The sequence below is a fragment of the Bombus flavifrons genome, chromosome 17, assembly GCF_040668555.2.
Source record: "Bombus flavifrons isolate JBK064 chromosome 17, iyBomFlav1_principal, whole genome shotgun sequence".
NCBI classification, from domain to species: domain Eukaryota; kingdom Metazoa; phylum Arthropoda; class Insecta; order Hymenoptera; family Apidae; genus Bombus; species Bombus flavifrons.
The window spans coordinates 3,125,855-3,142,626 of record NC_138458.1 but is presented as its reverse complement, the minus strand read 5'-3'; the positions used below and the strand labels follow the sequence as shown (position 1 = coordinate 3,142,626).

The 16,772-nt window shown below is 41.2% G+C and overlaps 1 long non-coding RNA gene across 1 annotated transcript in view; it reads left to right on the top strand.

Moving 5' to 3' along the window:
• Nucleotides 1-16,772, top strand: part of LOC138188698 (uncharacterized) — a 118,959-nt gene that overhangs the window by 75,625 nt on the left and 26,562 nt on the right. The window lies entirely within an intron of this gene.

Here is a 16,772-nt window from a genome sequence, read left to right as displayed (position 1 = left end):
TTGCGGTTTATCTGGGAAGAGTCCGACCACCACAGTGCGTTTGTGATTTTCCTACGCTGCGTAAACTTATAAGTATAGTGTATAAGTTTATGCTGATCCATATCCTCACTCTTATAGTGATACAATATAATATAGATGATACTGGTGGTTGTAGTACACATCGTCGTCTTTAAACCTAAAATAAATTAAGTGATTGTAATATTGAAAGTATAGAAGCTGATGAATATATTTTAATACTGATTAATTTGATAAATTAAGAAAGAATAATACTAACATGTGCTATTTATTACCATATGAGTATTGGGAGTCATGATAAATAATTGGAAAGACGTTTGAAGGACCGGGTTTACTGACAGTATTTTCTTCAGGAGTTATTTACCGTGCAATAGTCAGAAATTAATTGATTATAAATTAATTAATAAATGGTTAATTGCCAGAATGTTAGTAGCATAGCTTTTAAGTATATAAGGGATATAAGATATATACACCGTGTTAAGTATAGATAACGATAAGTATTATTTGAAATGGTCGTTAAATAAGGTTATTTGAACGGTGACTACGCAGATGACGCCTAAGGGGTATGAGAAGACTAACGTAGCAAGGTATCGGTAGTCAGCCAGACTGAGGCGGTCCAATCAGCGAAGCGAAAGGTCATATCACCACTGGAGGAAAGGAAGGTATGCCACATGAAAGAGCCTACGTTCGAGAATGTTGGGCCAAAAACGCAAACAAGCCCGTAATATTTTCGTTTGGTCCGATCATCGTTCTACGGGCTATGACCGCAGTCGCAAGTTAAGGGGTTAATTGGCGTAGGAGGCTTAGAAGCCGAATTGAAAGCACGACGGGCGAAAGGACCGTAGTCAGGGAGAAAAGAGAGAGAACTCCAAGGAGAAGGAGCGAGATTATCATTGTTAAAGTGAAGTAGGATACCAACTGGATAGATTCCTATAGAGAGGTGGTTGGTGGCGAAGAATGCCCTGAAGGAGATAGCTGGCGTCAGGAAGACGAGCACTGGGCACATCCTTATTGAAATAAATAACAAGGTAACGGTTGGGCAGGTTGCGGAAAACCTGAAAAAGGCGATGTGTCAGAGGATGGAAATTGTTCCTTTGCGAATAGGCGAATCGACCTTGCAAATCAGGAACATTGAGCCTATCGCCACAAAGGAAGAATTGGCAGAGAACATATCCACTGTACTGAACATAAAGGAAGAGAGATGGATAGAGGTGAAGCCCCTAAGGATGACGCCGTGGGGAACCCAGCAGGCGGTGGTTGTGCTGTCGGCGAGTACTGTTTCCGGAACAGACCGACGATCAAGATTAAAACGGGATTGACGATTGTGTCAGCGAGGATTCTGCCCAACGTAGTGAGATGCTATAAGTGTCACATGCTGGGGCATACTGCGGCCAGGTGTACGGCAGTGAGCCCTGGTAGAGAATTGTGCAGATGATGTGAGGATAGGGACCACACCATAAACCAGTGCACGAAGGAACCAAGGTGTGCTATCTGTCTGAAGGAAAATAGGAATAGCCTGAGGTAGATTACCGGGTCCCAGGAGTGCCCTGTAGTGAAAGAGAGGACGAAGAGAGGCAATCCTAGCAGAAGATGAGGATTTTGATAATTAACTTGAATGGGTGCAGACTTGCACACGAATTGATGTACCAGTAAGTCTGCGAAGCTGTAGTATACGCTGTATTCATATCGGAGCCTTATAGGCAGCAGACATATTGATACAACGACGACAAGGGTGATGCATCGTTGTGGGTGACGCTCTTCAGAGGGAGACAGCCAGAGATTGGTCTCTAGATATGGAATCGTAGGAGTTAGCGTGTACAACGTGCTTTGCAATGGGGGTTATTGCTCCCCCAATGTGAATAAGGAACAGTTTAACAGCTACGTCGAGGTGTTGGACACTCTGATTCAGGCGACCAAGAGGAGTTACCCAGCAACGATGATCGCCGAAGGTTTTAACTTAAAGGCAACCGAATGGGCAGGCCAGGTAAATGTAAATGAAATAAAATGACACGGGAACCAGTCTCTTGAATATGTTCGCGAAGACTGTGATCGTCCCGATCAGGATGAACAATGATCATGAAGGAAGAGGCGAACAATAAATTAAGCACAGCATTGGACGCGATCGTGCGGTTCTGTGCCGATAAAGGATTAAAGATCGCACAGGAGAAGACCGAGATGATACTGCTGACGGGAAAGATGATTCCCAAGATAATCGAGATAAACATGGAGGGGCACCTTCTGACCACGAAGCAGGAGATTAGATACCTTGGGGTGTAGGTAGATAACTGCAGAAGGTTCGGGCACATTTGGAGAAAGTGTGCGGTAAGTCAGATACCTCTATGGGAGCATTGAGATCGTTACTGTCCAATGTTAACGGTCCCACCGGCTCTGCGAGGAAGCTCTATTATGGAGTCTGGGAGAGTCGGTGGTGCTCTGTGCGGCGCCTGCATGGGCCCAGACGGTAGAAGTGAAGAAGAATAGAAACACTCTTAAGGGCCGCATTTAGAAGATCATCTACGGCTTACCCGCACAGGGCACTTCGCCCATTTACTATACGGTCGAGCTCCGGGTCGAGAAGTATCGGATAAAGAAGGAATATCTGCATTCACTATACGATACCCGTTCCAGAGTAGACCCAGTCTTTTATGAAAGGATCAAGCCTCTGGAAGAGCGTATGGTGCATATTGGAAGGAGGAGTGGCTTTACCATCGCAGCGACAACTGGACGAAGAGGCTGGTGGAGGACGTCTCCATATTCAGGAAGCACAGGAGGTATCATTGCCACTTTTACTATGCAGATCCTGATCCTTATGCGCACTCACGAACCCCAAGCCAAGGGTGGGACCGTCGCGATAAGTTCAGGGACCGGACCATCGGCGTAGACCGATGCCTGTTGCCTTGGGCCCTCGTTTACGTGTGTTCTATCTGGAACTGTCGAGTTCGGTTAGCAGGATCACCGACCGACAGTGACGTGGGTGTCCATCCACACCGATATTCCCAACAAAGATGAAAGTTTTGTCCACGGGCGTCGAGTGAATCCCGAAGGGAGATGCATCCCCTCAGCTCGGCCAATTTGAGTTGGACTCGTGGAGGTAGTGGTTGAAGGCCAAATGCTGGACAGATAGCCGATATGGCGTACTTGGCTTCCCCGATGGCCGTCGGTGGGTGAGCAGCGTCCCAACTGCTCCGTAACCGTCCTGGGGATACGGTAGGGCTAGGAAATAAGCCCCGTTCGACCTGAGATGAATGAAAGCCGCTGCAGACTTAACTAATACAAGTAGCAAGGTCTTGATACCGAGTGCGCTAGTTAGGTGTGATCCCAACCCCATGGCCCTAGGGGTGCCAGGGTCCGGTATGGCCACTTTTCCGAGGTACGGACCTGTAACTGGAGCTGCTACGGCGGCAGACACTAAATGTACCGAAGGATGATCAGGAAGGAGGTACGCTCCCGGTGCTGGGACTGCAATAGTGATAGTGACGACGCCGAACATGCGCTGTTCCACTGCCCCAGGTGGGTAAGGGAAAGGAACGAATTGAAGAATCACTGACAATTGTCAATTGGATCGTGCTACTAGTGAAAAAAGAGGGCAACTGGACTAAGTTCCAGGCTTTATGTAATAAAATAATAAAGTCCAGGCTTGCGCAAGAAAAGATCGAAGAGAGAAAAAGAAGATGATAGAATAAGACTGAATACGAGAGCCCATCGCGGCAATAACATCTTTGTCACCTGGTCCCAAACGATGAACCGACTTGGGAACTTTGGGAGACCTACCACCTAAAGGGGTTAGAATAAAAGATTTAGGACACTCAGTTCCTGGAATTATATCGAGCGATTACAACAATTGTACCAAGCTACGGTAATGAATCTATTTATTTAAATATAATGACAACTTAAAAATATGGCGATAAAATATTAATTGAAGATAAAAAGATCTGCCATGTTTGAATAATTGTTGTATCTGTTACGACCGCTCGCGAAGAGGTCGCGATTGCGAGGAAAGCTCATCAGAGAGATGTGTAAATTCTCGCTGCGATTCGGATAATCGACGCCGCGAAATAGTCGTTCCCCTGTTTCGATCAAGATAACAGAGGTGGCTCAAATCAGTTTAACACTGAAGTAACAGGGTTAATATAAACTTGTATATTTAACAATATTTAATATTATAATGAGCACGTCACAAGTTATTTAACGATTATAGAATTAGTTTGTTAGCAATTCGACCTAACTTTATTATATTTCTGGATATATTCGTTAGACTAAGCGACTTTAATTTTATTCGGCTGAACCTCTCGATACATAACGTTTCGTTCCTCAAATGATACTGATTGCCCTTCGATCTTTTCCTTTGTCTTTTCTCGGAGACGAGCCCCGCTACGCTCGGGTCACGCCACCGTTCACGCTTATGATCACGTATGCCACCTTCTTTGAGTAGATAAAATAACGGACCGAAGGCGAATCAACGTTTCTAGAACTCGCTGCTTGATGACAAATATGCGCTTATCGCTACATTGTACATTTTTCGTCGGTCGTATAAGACGATCTCTCTGCGACACTTTAGTACCACGAGCGACGGTTAGGAATACTGCCAATGGTAAGCCTCGCGGCGTAACAGTATCCATTAAATAAATATCAATCACGAAAAATGACAATACTATAAGGAGATTAGAACGAAACTTAAAAGTATATTAAAATTACTGTGCGTTTAATTAATTTACATTGTGCACTACTGGTCCGAGAACAACCAAAACCATAAGTCTGATCGTTCTCATTCCATCTCTAATACTACTAAAGTACTCGAAAAATACAATTGCTAATCAAATATCTCCTCTCTCAGGAGGCATACAAGTATGCATATGCGCATGAATACTGTTGGCTCCCATTGATTCTTCATTAATAACTACTTTATCGATTGAACATCGTTTAAAAGTAGAGGACGCTGAAATGAGTGTCGAGTTTCTAAGTCGGTATGACAGTCAAATCGGGCCATGAAAATGCAAATAGTACTTTTTCTTTTCTTATCTTGCCTATTTTTGTGTCTATCTATTTGTCTGCCTGACTTACCGTCGTTATCATCTGACTATGTTTTCTTTTCACCCGATAGGTGGCGCCATTTTACCTTTCCATATCGTATTAATTTTTCTCCTATTATCATACCGATCTGCCGTTTGTGTTTATCGCTTTCACGTTGATCGTTTTTCGCTCTAATTTCTGATTTCTCTGAACAGTTTCAACTTGCTTAAAGACTGCCTTTTCTCCCACTTTCTGTTTGTATCTTTACTTTCTCGGATTAATCACTTCTTCCTCTTACCCTCTTAGTACTTCTTCATTTCTTTCATTAAACCATGAAAACTACAGTTTTATCTTTCCTCCCTTATTAACATTTGTATTTGTTTGTTGTTTTGATAATAGAGGTAGTTTAATTGAATAAGACACTGATATAGCAAGTTATAAATCACAGTTTATTCCAACAACATTGTAAAAAAGGTAGTTACGCTGGTGCGTATGTATAAGATAAGTGAGTGACTGATCTACGGGTGTAAACCCGGTCAAAAGGATATTGACTGAGAGATGGAAAAATCAGTGAAGTTCGGTGATGATGCTGTTTGTTTTTTTTTTTTTTTTTATTCAGTTGTTTACATTCACAATTTGTCCGATTTGGACATTTGGTAGAACTTTTTGGCTGTTTGATTAGCACGTGGGTGGCTACCCCCAATGGGGACCCATCTTCGTGTTTGTTAAAATATATCCTTTATGAGATCTGCTGGGTGTTTCCTTTTTAGTCTTCTTTCTATGCTTGTGTTGATCGTTTCCGCTGCCAGCCGACTCGGGTGCGTTGCTATTCTTTCTCTGTACCTTCTTGCGCATCTGCTAATCTCTTCCTTGACCGTTGGTATTCCAAGGTCTTTCCGAATGTCCTCGTTTCTAACGTACCATGGGGCGTTTACTATTGCTCCAAGAATTTTAGCTTGCATTGTCTCTATTTTGCTGATATGGCTCATTGCTGCTGTTCCCCATAGTGGTATTCCGTACGTCCAGATTCGTTTTATGATCGTTTCGTATACTTTTAATTTATTTTCTATACTTAGTTTAGACTTTCGACTTGTTAGCCAATGCATTTGTCTCCTTACCGTCTGTATTTTGTCTGTTATTGATTTTATATGCTGTTTCCATGTGAGTTGTGTATCTATGTGGAGTCCTAGGTATTTGGCTTGCCTTGTTTATATTATGTGCGTGACGTTCAGAAAGATATTTGGTGGTATCTGTTTTCACAGTGTGAATGTAATATGGTTGGATTTATTGGGGTTTGCTTTAATTTGTTTAACTTGTAGCCACTTTTCTATTGTTGTGATATGTGGCGATGATGCTGTGGCGGAGGAAAGTTAAGGATGGGTGTGTCTAGCGCACGGGACCATCGGATTTGTTGATGACGATTTTGGCTAAGAGAGTGCGGGAAATAGGCTTCGTTGTTAATTGGTTATTTGCTATGGTGGTGTGTGAGGAAGGATGTTAACCGCCCTCGAGATAAAGTTGCTAGTGGGAGGCCTCATACGTGAGAAAAGGCAACTTTCCCGTGTCAACCCGTGGTGGACAATAAACTTTAGGAAACAATTCAGCGAAGGAATATCTGTTCGGTCTGAAGGACCTTGACTAGGAAATTCCTGAGATTTATGGAGGGTACTTGAGACTATTGAGGGTACGCAGTAAGGATCTGAAGACATCTGGATGCCATCTTGCCCGCGGTGTGTGGCCTGGTTTAGGTAGAGTGTCGCCCGACGTAACAATGTCTCTATTTTCAATGTTCACATCGAACGTATAAATCGAAATAGCTCCAGCGCCAATTGTCAGAGAGTCACTCTGTCATCTGTCTCCTGGTTTTGAATGCTGAACCGACTCGGGAACTTTCGAAGACCTGCCAGCTAAACAAATTAAGAGGGTATTCTGGTCTAGAGGCGTGAATTTCGGGCGATTTTTAAAGCTCTGTACAAGCGAAACAAAAAATATTTTTACTATCCTTCTTTTTAGCATTTGTTTATTGATATTTCAAGATTACGTAAAAAATTCACTGAAAAAAACTCAATATTTAAAAAGTTATGAGCTGGCAAAGTGGGTGCTGGCAAAAAAATGGGGTGTCGTGGCGTGCATGATATCAACCCTTCTGGTCGTCCGAAACAAAAAATGCGAACGGATTCTTAATTAGTATGGATGCCGCTATCGTCTGAAATTTGGAAAAGTCAATACAACATTTTTTTACAGAATGACGGCCGTTTGAAAAAAAATTCTTATTTCGCACGTTTTTTTCACAATTCCGAACGTTTAAAAAATAGTAATATTAAAGATTTTGAGCTGAGCGTAATCCGGACGATAGAAGAGTATATAAGGAATATTCAGACCAAATTTAAAATAAATCGGTTCATTAGAACTTGAGATATCGTGCACGCCAACTCGAAAAAAGTAGTTTCGAGAAAAACGCGTTTAAAGTTTTGAGACGTAGGTACTCGGGCAGCGTCTACCGTTTATTGTACATTGGTCCCGGTCGGAACGGAGCAGATGCTGTGTCACAAAAATGGCTGTAACTCATAAAATAATTGAAATTTTGAAAAATCCTTTTAAAGGTATATTCTTGAATGTCTAAACTTTGGAAATATGAAAAAAAAATTTTTCGATTTTTTCAAATTTCTAGACCAGAATACCTCCTTAAATACATTAGAATACGTGTGAACTTCAAAAGGTAAGTATCAATTTTAGTATTCTTAAATTACAGTTGGTTGAGGAGCTGATAATGTTACTAATCTATCTTCAAAAGTGATATTAATGGAATAAGAATATGAATGAACTGGAAAGTACATTGGAATTCTTGTAATAACTACGAATTATGCATTTTACCGATTGTCCCCAGGATGAATTGCAAAAATTATTCGAAACAAAAGAAATCTGGGATTTAAATTGAATAATGATTTTAAGAAATAAATACTGTTACGTCGGGCGACCCTCTACCTAGTCCAGGCCATACACCGCGGGCCAGACGGAAATCAGATGTCCGCTCACCCGTACTGCGTCCCCTCAATAGTCCTAAGGTCCCATCATAAATCCTAGTAATTTGCTAGCTAAGGTCCTTCAGACCCAACAAACCTCTGTTTTCCGAATATTTTCTAAAGACTATTGTCTACTACGGCTTGACAAGGGAAAGTTAGTTTTTCTCACGTACAATGTTTCCCACCAGCAACTTTCTATCGAGGGCGGCTAAGGCCCTTCCTAGTCCACCAACCTTCTTTTATCCAATCAAAAGCAATGTATACTGCCCTCACTTTCCTGACCAAAAATGTCATGAACAAATCCGATGGTCCCGTGCGCTAGACACACCCATCGCTAGCTTTCCTCCGACACAGCATCGTCACCCAACTTTACTTCTCCTACGACATCAGAAGGGTCAACTCACTTGTCCTACACCGCTAGGAAAGTCAACTACTTGTCCTACATCGCTAGGAAAGTCAACGACTTCTCCTGCGACATCAGGAGGGTCAAGTTAACCACTTCTCCTACGACATTAGGAGGGTCAAGTCAACTACTTGTCCTACACCGCTAGGATAGTCAACTACTTCTCCTCCTACATCAGGAGGGTCAAGTCAACTTACTTCTTCTACATACTACAACGTCGAAGTCTAACGTCTACATCTAACGTCTATTAAGTATCCTCTAGTGCTACGTCCACTAACATACCAAATTCAACTATAAGAGCATTGCTCTATTGTGCATATCCATCTTCTCTTCGTGCGACAAGTTGTTATCTACGATTTATACCTACTCAACAGTGTAACTTAAGTGTTGGAAATATATAATTTATAATTCTGTGAATCACAGTGTTATACTAACTGAATCACCCCTATTATCTTAACCGAAATCAGGGGATCGATCAACTCGTGGTGTCGATTATTATAATCGTAACGGGAATTTACGACTCCCGTTGACGTCTCTTCTCGCGATTGCGTCTCCCCGCGATTGGTCGAAAATACAAATACGACGATATAATATTTACGAGTGATATTATAAAATCATTGATAACAATAATCATAAATTCGGTTAACTACCTGTTACGTTGCAAGGAAAGGGGCTGTCCACTGGAATTTCATCTTGAAATTTATTTTCATTCCATACGTAAGACATGCGTTCCTCATTTTTTGTGGCTACAAAATATTCTTTTTAAAACATTTTGTAATAATACATCATGTGTTATATAACGTTGCACGTGTCATGTCAAAATCCTTATCAAGTACTGCACAAAATATGTCAAAATGTTAGAATTTAATCTTGGAATTAAGATTAATAATCTGTGGAAGACACAATGTTTGTGTTGAAATAATATAATGTGATATTTATTAAATAATTATTACAGTGAATATAAGTAAGTGTTGTGGAATGTAGACAGTTGGCTAGTTATTCACAGAATGACTTGCTTAGTGTCCCATGGCCCTTGAAAAGGTTTAGAACCCCACTCTGTATGCAGTAATGAGTGTGACCTCTGTGGGTGTCTGTGTGGCGTCACATGTGCTACAGAACCCTCTAGTAGCTTCTCGACGTGCCCATCGAGAATGTTCCATCCATATCCTTACGCTTCTTCCGCCGAATTCTCGAAAGAGCGAGCACGTGCTAGCCGCCATGGTACATCTCACGAACGCGCTCTAGTGGGGATAGCGTTGGACAACGAAGGGAAGAATCCGTACGATCAACCACCTTATCTGCATGCGATTGATATCGTTGTATTCCAACACAAAACCCAACATGTTGCAACTGTTCGTATGACAGACAGTTATGCTTGAGCAGCCGAGCTAGACAGACGTGAGAAACTGCGCTTCGGTAAAAGTGCGACAAGCAGTGAATTTAAGTGAACGAAAAGACAACAAACATTGCCAAAAGGTAAAGCTCCAAAATGCAACAGCAAATACCACCAATCAAAATAACAAATAAAATAACAAACAAAGGTGAAATATATTACATAAATAAAGCTACAAAAGAAATAGAAACAATTCAAAACCAAGAAGAAAACAGCTACAATGACGAACTATCATATCAAGATGAACATTGGAAGATAGCAACAGCGCACAAAAAAGGGTAAAATAATACCAGGCATAAGCGCCATGAAAATTTCAGATACAGAAAAGCAACACCGGCTACAAGACACCCCACTCCGAAATTAATTCGGTTCACTTATAGAAGAAATAGATGCGGACGCAAAAGAAAAGGTCACAACTCATATCGTTAAACCACCACTAATCTACATAGATACCCAAATCGTTCCCCTAATTGAATTATTGAACATCACTGCTGGAAAAGAAAACTTCAGTATAAAGCAATTAAAACTAAAACAAGTAAGAGTACAAACAAAAACTCCAGAAATCTTTAGAAAAGTGATACAAGCATTAAAGTAGAGAGACGTTGGGTATTATACTGTTAAGGTATAATAAATTAATTGCTTTATTTGCACACAACATCGATACATATATATGACACTCTGAAGACCTCGATAACCTTCTTACACGCACGCTTGTTATCAAACTATTCTAGAAGCTTCTAACATCTACCAACAGTCTTTTGTCTCAGCTAAGACCTGAACGTCCTCTGACGCTTACACACACATTCACATGTACAGTGTAAATGTATCATCTACCTAACATATACATAGCAGCTCAAAACAGGGAAAAGTTACAAAATAGTAATTAGAGGACTACACTCAAGGACAAACACAAAAAATATACGTGAGGAATTAGCATACATCGGATATCAGGCAAGAACAATAAATAATATAATCAGACATAATACGAGACAGTAACTGCCAGTACTTCTAATGGAACTTGAACCCAAAGCTCATAACAAAGAAATTTGATATTACAAAAATCCTAAACACAATAGTGACAATTGAGCTACCTCGTTATAAGTAGGACATACCGTAATGCATACAGTGTCAACAATACGGACACACAAAAAACTATTGCAACAGAAACCCGGCGTATGTCAAATGTGAACAAAACCACCTAACAGCAAACTGCCCATACACAGGAAAGATAAACGAAATAAAATGCTATAAGTGTAATGGAAACCACCTAGTAAGTTATAAAAGTCTGCGAAGTCAGAAAAGAACTACAACGAAAACTGTTTCCATCGCTTCGAAGCAGAACATGCGGCAACTACCCCTCCCAACAAGAAATTGCAGAATCAGAGCCAGCACCAAATGTACAAAACGTAGCGAACACTAGCCACAGAAATATGAATACCTTTGGTAGCCGAGGTTATGCACAAGTAACTAACCAAACACCACCCTTTAACACCCAAAACCAAACGAACAACAATAACGACGCTACAGAAATCAAGGAACTGCTCAAGCAATGCATCAGAAACACTGAAATGGCAACAAGAATGAAAAGTGAGCAAAACGCCAGTACTTAGACAATAAACACAACAAATTACAGTTATGCTACAACTACTTACAAACATGTTAGGTAAAAAATAGAAATTGACATGCTGAAAATTGCAGCTTGAAACACCAATGGCCCACAACAACGGACCCTCGAATCTAAAACATTTCTGTAGAACAATAATATTGACATATTACTTGTTTAAGAAGCACATTTCACACCAAAAATGTACATGAAAATTCCATATTACACCATCTATGATACCAAACACCCCCCAGGAATAGCACACGGAGGGACCGCAGTCATAATAAGAAACGACATTAAACACCACTTACACAGCCAAGTTAGTAAGGAATATACAGGGTGGTTGGTAACTGGCGGTACAAGCGGAAAGGGGGTGATTCTACGTGAAAAAAAGTAGAAAATATATAATAAAAATTTTTTTTATTTTTTTAATTTTTTTTTAAATCTACAGTGAGATCCGTTATAACAAGACGTGATAAAGTGCACGCGTACCGAGCGAAAATTCAAAGTCGATTTTCTCGAAAACAAAGCCTCAAACGAAAAATTTTTATTCTATATTTTCGACTTCTTTTTTCGCGTAGAATCACCCCCTTTCCGCTTGTACCACCAGTTACCAACCACCCTGTATACAAGCAACCACCGTTATTGTACAGACTAGCAGCAACCGTTTACAGTTGTCAGCAGTATATGTACCACCGCGACACAAAATGACATTACAAAAATGGAAACAATAGTTTCAATCCTTAGATGACAAATACATCGCAGCGGAAGACTTCAATGCAAAGCATTCAGCACACGCTATGGGGTTCAAGATTTAACACACCTCGAGGTAGAACACTAGAAAAATATATTAGAACTAGCAATCTTAACATATTATCCACAGGAAGACCAACATACTGGCCAACAGATCCAAACAAAATTCCTGACTTGCTTGATTTTGCAGTTATAAAAGGTGTAATTTCGACCAATCGCGGGGAGACGCAATCGCGAGGAGAGACGTCAACGGGAGTCGTAAATTCCCGTTACGATTATACTAATCGACACCACGAGTTGATCGATCCCCTGATTTCCGTTAGGATAATAGGGGTGATTAAGTTTATATAACACTGTGATTCACAGAATTATAAAATATATATTTCCAACACTTAAACTACACTGTTGAGTAGATATGAATCGTAGATAACAACTTGTCGCACGAAGATGAGATAGATATGAATAGTAGAGCAAGGCTCTTATAGTCGAATTTCGTATGTTAGTGGCCGTAGCACTCGAGGATACTTAATAGACGTGAGATTTTGATGCTAGACTTCGACGTTGTAGTATGTAGAAAAAGTAAGTTGACTTGACCTAGCGGTGTTGACGAAATAAGTTGATTTGACCCTCCTGATGTAGCAGGAGAAGTCTTCGACTTGACCCTCCTAGAGTCGTAGGAGAAGTATTCGACTTGACCCTCCTAGTGTCGTAGGAGAAGTGATGAGTAGGACGCCTCCGACCAACGTGGTTCGTGAGTGACCTTGTGCATGGGAAAACCCAGCCAGTTCTATTAGATAGATGTTCGGTTTTTCCTAATGGGTGCGTACCCGCTTTCTCCGTGTTTTTAATTGCGCCTAATAAACCCAAGGACCTCTCTAAAAACCTGATGTGCGTCGCAAATATTTTTAGCCTTAAGAAATCTTTCAGGACAACGGATTGAATGAAGATACATGTGTACACAATGAAAGAGAAAAGTTATGGTTGGTCCTTAGGTTTATTGAGGGTCGAAATGACGTTACGCAGGCCATCGGCTGCCTGGTCGCGAGAGCTGCAGCGCCGATGTTTTAAGCGACGTAACAAAAGGACTAAACGCAAACAAATTAAAAATAACACCCAGTCTCGAGCATAGCTCCACTCATACACCGATAATAATAAAATACACAAGCAAACCAATATTTTATAGCGAACCAGAGTCGCTTTGCATTAAAAGCACCAAATGGCAAAGACTTAAAGAATTAATCGAGAACAAAATCAACTGCAATATCCACTAAAAACACTGAAAACATCGAACAAGCAATAACAGCGTTGACAGAAATTATACACGAAGTAGCATGGGCAACTACTATTTATAAACCAAATAACAGGCAAACAGAAATAATTCCAACAGACATTCTTGACAAAATCAGAGAAAAAAAGGAAAGCAAAAGCAAAATGGCAAAAATATAGAACACGCGAAATTAGAAAACATCTAAACAAAGTGATAAGGAAAGTAAAAAGTAAAATAAAAGACCTTAATACTAACGAATTCTTAAAATTCATAGAAGCACTCTCTGCGCATGAGAATGCCAACTACTCTCTATGAAAAACCACGAACAAAATAATGAAGCCAATAAAACTAATTCCAGCAATCAGAAAAACAAACAACAATTAATGGACCAGAAGCAACGAAGAGCAAGCTGCAGAATTCTCCAACCACGATCTATTCTGGTGGTGTTAAAAACAAATAACACACAGTTAGTGTAAAAGGTATTCATGCAGTACTTGACTTTAAGAGAAATTAAAATTATGGTAGAATATCGTTTAGTAAGAAATATTTTTGTAAATGAATAATATTTATGTACTCTTACAAGTTTCCAAAGTAATTAAAAAAAAATTCGATACATATTCCTGTTGTGAAAATATTAATAAGTATCTAGCTAATGATAAAAATACATGTGTCATATATATTCGTACAGTTAGCGCTTATAGAAGGCGAGAAGCAATTAGCTGATATATCTACTAAAACTTTACCACAACCAATGTTTGAATATTTGCGACAAAAGTTAGGTGTAAAAGGTAGGAACGATATTAAAAGGTAATTGTTTGTAAAAATGTAGCGTTTTAGGGGCGAGCGGTGTAGAAGTAATTACTTCAAGAAAAACTTTACATCTTTATTTTTTAATATTCGTGACCTTTTCTTTTTTTCCGCGAGGATGGGAAAATGCTGTTACACATACCCAGTAACACCTGTCACTTGGTTATATGGGTCTCGGCTGATGGTGTCGCTATACCCACTAAAAACCCCTCCTCTATCTGCTCCTTTAACCGTACAAGCACCAAACCCAGAACCGCCTTACGGCATTTCTTCAGCGTTTGCCTTATGTTAATATCGCACTCTTATTCAATCTTATTCTATCGTCTTCGTCTTCTCTTTTCAATCTTTTCTTGCGCAAGCCTGGACTTCATTCTTTATTACATAAAGTCTGGAACTTAGTCCAGTTGTCCTCTTTTTTCACTAGTAGCACGATCAAATTGTCAATTGCTATTGATGTGCCGACGTGATTTTTCAATTCGTTCCTTTTCCTTATCCACCTGGGGCAGTGGAACAGCGCATGTTCGGCGTCGTCACTATCACTATTGTAGTCCCAGCAGCGGGAGCGTACCTCCTTCCTGCTACTACCTTGGCTGTCTTGGCTCATACAGGCGCCGCACAGAACACCACCGACTCTCCCAGACTCCATAATAGAGCTTCTTCGCAGAGTCGGTGGGACCGTTAACATTGGGCAGTAACGACCTCAATGCTCCCATAAGGGTATCTGCCTTATCGCACACTTTCTTCAAATGAAGCCCAAACCTTCTGCAGTTATCTACCTGCACCCCAAGGTATCTAATCTCCTGCTTCGTGTCTTCCGGCACATCACCGCACGATCGCGCCCAACGCTGTACTTAATTTATTGTTCGCCTCTTCCTGCTTGGACACGTCGAGAATCATCGTCAAGTCGTCAGCAAAAACGACGGCATTCATTTTCGGAATTGCCTTGAACTCCTTTAATAGACCGTCGAACACCAAATTCCAGAGCAGCGGCCCAAATACTGATCCCTGAGGGGCACCCGCATACACATTTCGCCTTAACGTTCCTCTTGCTGTTCTTACTATAATCTTTCTGTCCTCGAGATAATTCTCGAGGAGCGTCACCAATTTCCTGGGCATCCCTCTAAATTCTGCTTCCTCCAAGATCTTATTCCAGCTGAGGATGTTGTACGTGTTCTTCACGTCAACCGCCGCCAACACACAATTCCTATTCTCTTGTATCAGTCAGCAAGATCCATTACTTGGCGCAGGGCGTCCACCGTACTTACTCTTCTCCTGAACCCATACTGATCATCGTGAAATGGGTCCAGTCCCAGGCTTTCCTCGATCAGGTTCTTAAACGTGTGCTCCCAGATTTTACTAAGTGCTGGCAGTACATTGATCGGTCGGAAAGACGATTGTAACGTGGGATCTCTGCCCGCTTTAGGTATGAGTACCACCCTCGCTATTGTCACCAGTAGTCTAAACTTTGGTTACGGGTTCTTTCCACGATCCAGGATCGTGGGTGCGCTACTACCCAAGACCACGTAGAGAGAGTGTAACCGTACTTAAACGCCTTACACTCCCGGCGACCTTCCCTGCAGTGTACATAGAGGACTCACGTAAGCGGGACGCTTGTCCCGACGGTCCTCCCTGGCTGCGGGAACGTGGGTTTGCCAGCCCCCATAGACTTACATAAGCAAGTCCTCCCTGCAGGATCGCTGTTGTCACAGGTGAAATTCGAGCAGCCATATGATAAACCAAAATTCCGAGCGCCTTATCACGTGTGACCGTCCGATCAGCATCCGTTCTCAGCCGCCTGGGTGGCATTCGGTCACTCTAGCCGTTCTCCGAAATATATAATAAGTACGAGCAAAGCCTTCTCCCACTCCAACGAATAAAAGAATATAAATGCTCCCTTCAAAATCATCCAGTCAGTCTGAAAAAAAAGGAATTCTCAACTAGCCCAAGTATCAAAAGTGTATCATCGCGAAACGAAAATAATACTGTACAAATTGAGTAAAAATAAAGAACTCGATCTCTTGTTCGGAAATTGACAAGTTTCTTGTTGTATCTTAATTTTTACGCGACATTTTAGGCGATCCGTGCCAGGATCCATTCGCTTCGGTGTAAACGAAATCACGATTTCGGCGTACGCGCATCATTGAAAATCGAAGGACCAGCGGACCACTACGAATCTTTGCTACTACGAAGCCCTGCAGCAACTTTGAACGTTCCACTACGGTGAAACTAGACGAGAGGACTACGGTCAGCGCAGAGCAAGCCTACGAATAAGATTCGGAATCTAAAACTGACCAGAGAGGAAATACCCCAGAGACTCCTCAATGGCTATAGCTACTACAGTAAGCTAGAAATCTGGATTTATTTGTACATTACCGTACGAGAAATCCAAGTTTCTCAAGTGTTTCGAGCCCAAGCAGCAACGATAGCTCGGACTCGTTAAGTTCTGTTAGAATCATGTCTACATCGCGAAAAGACAAAACCGAAACCGCTTCTACAAA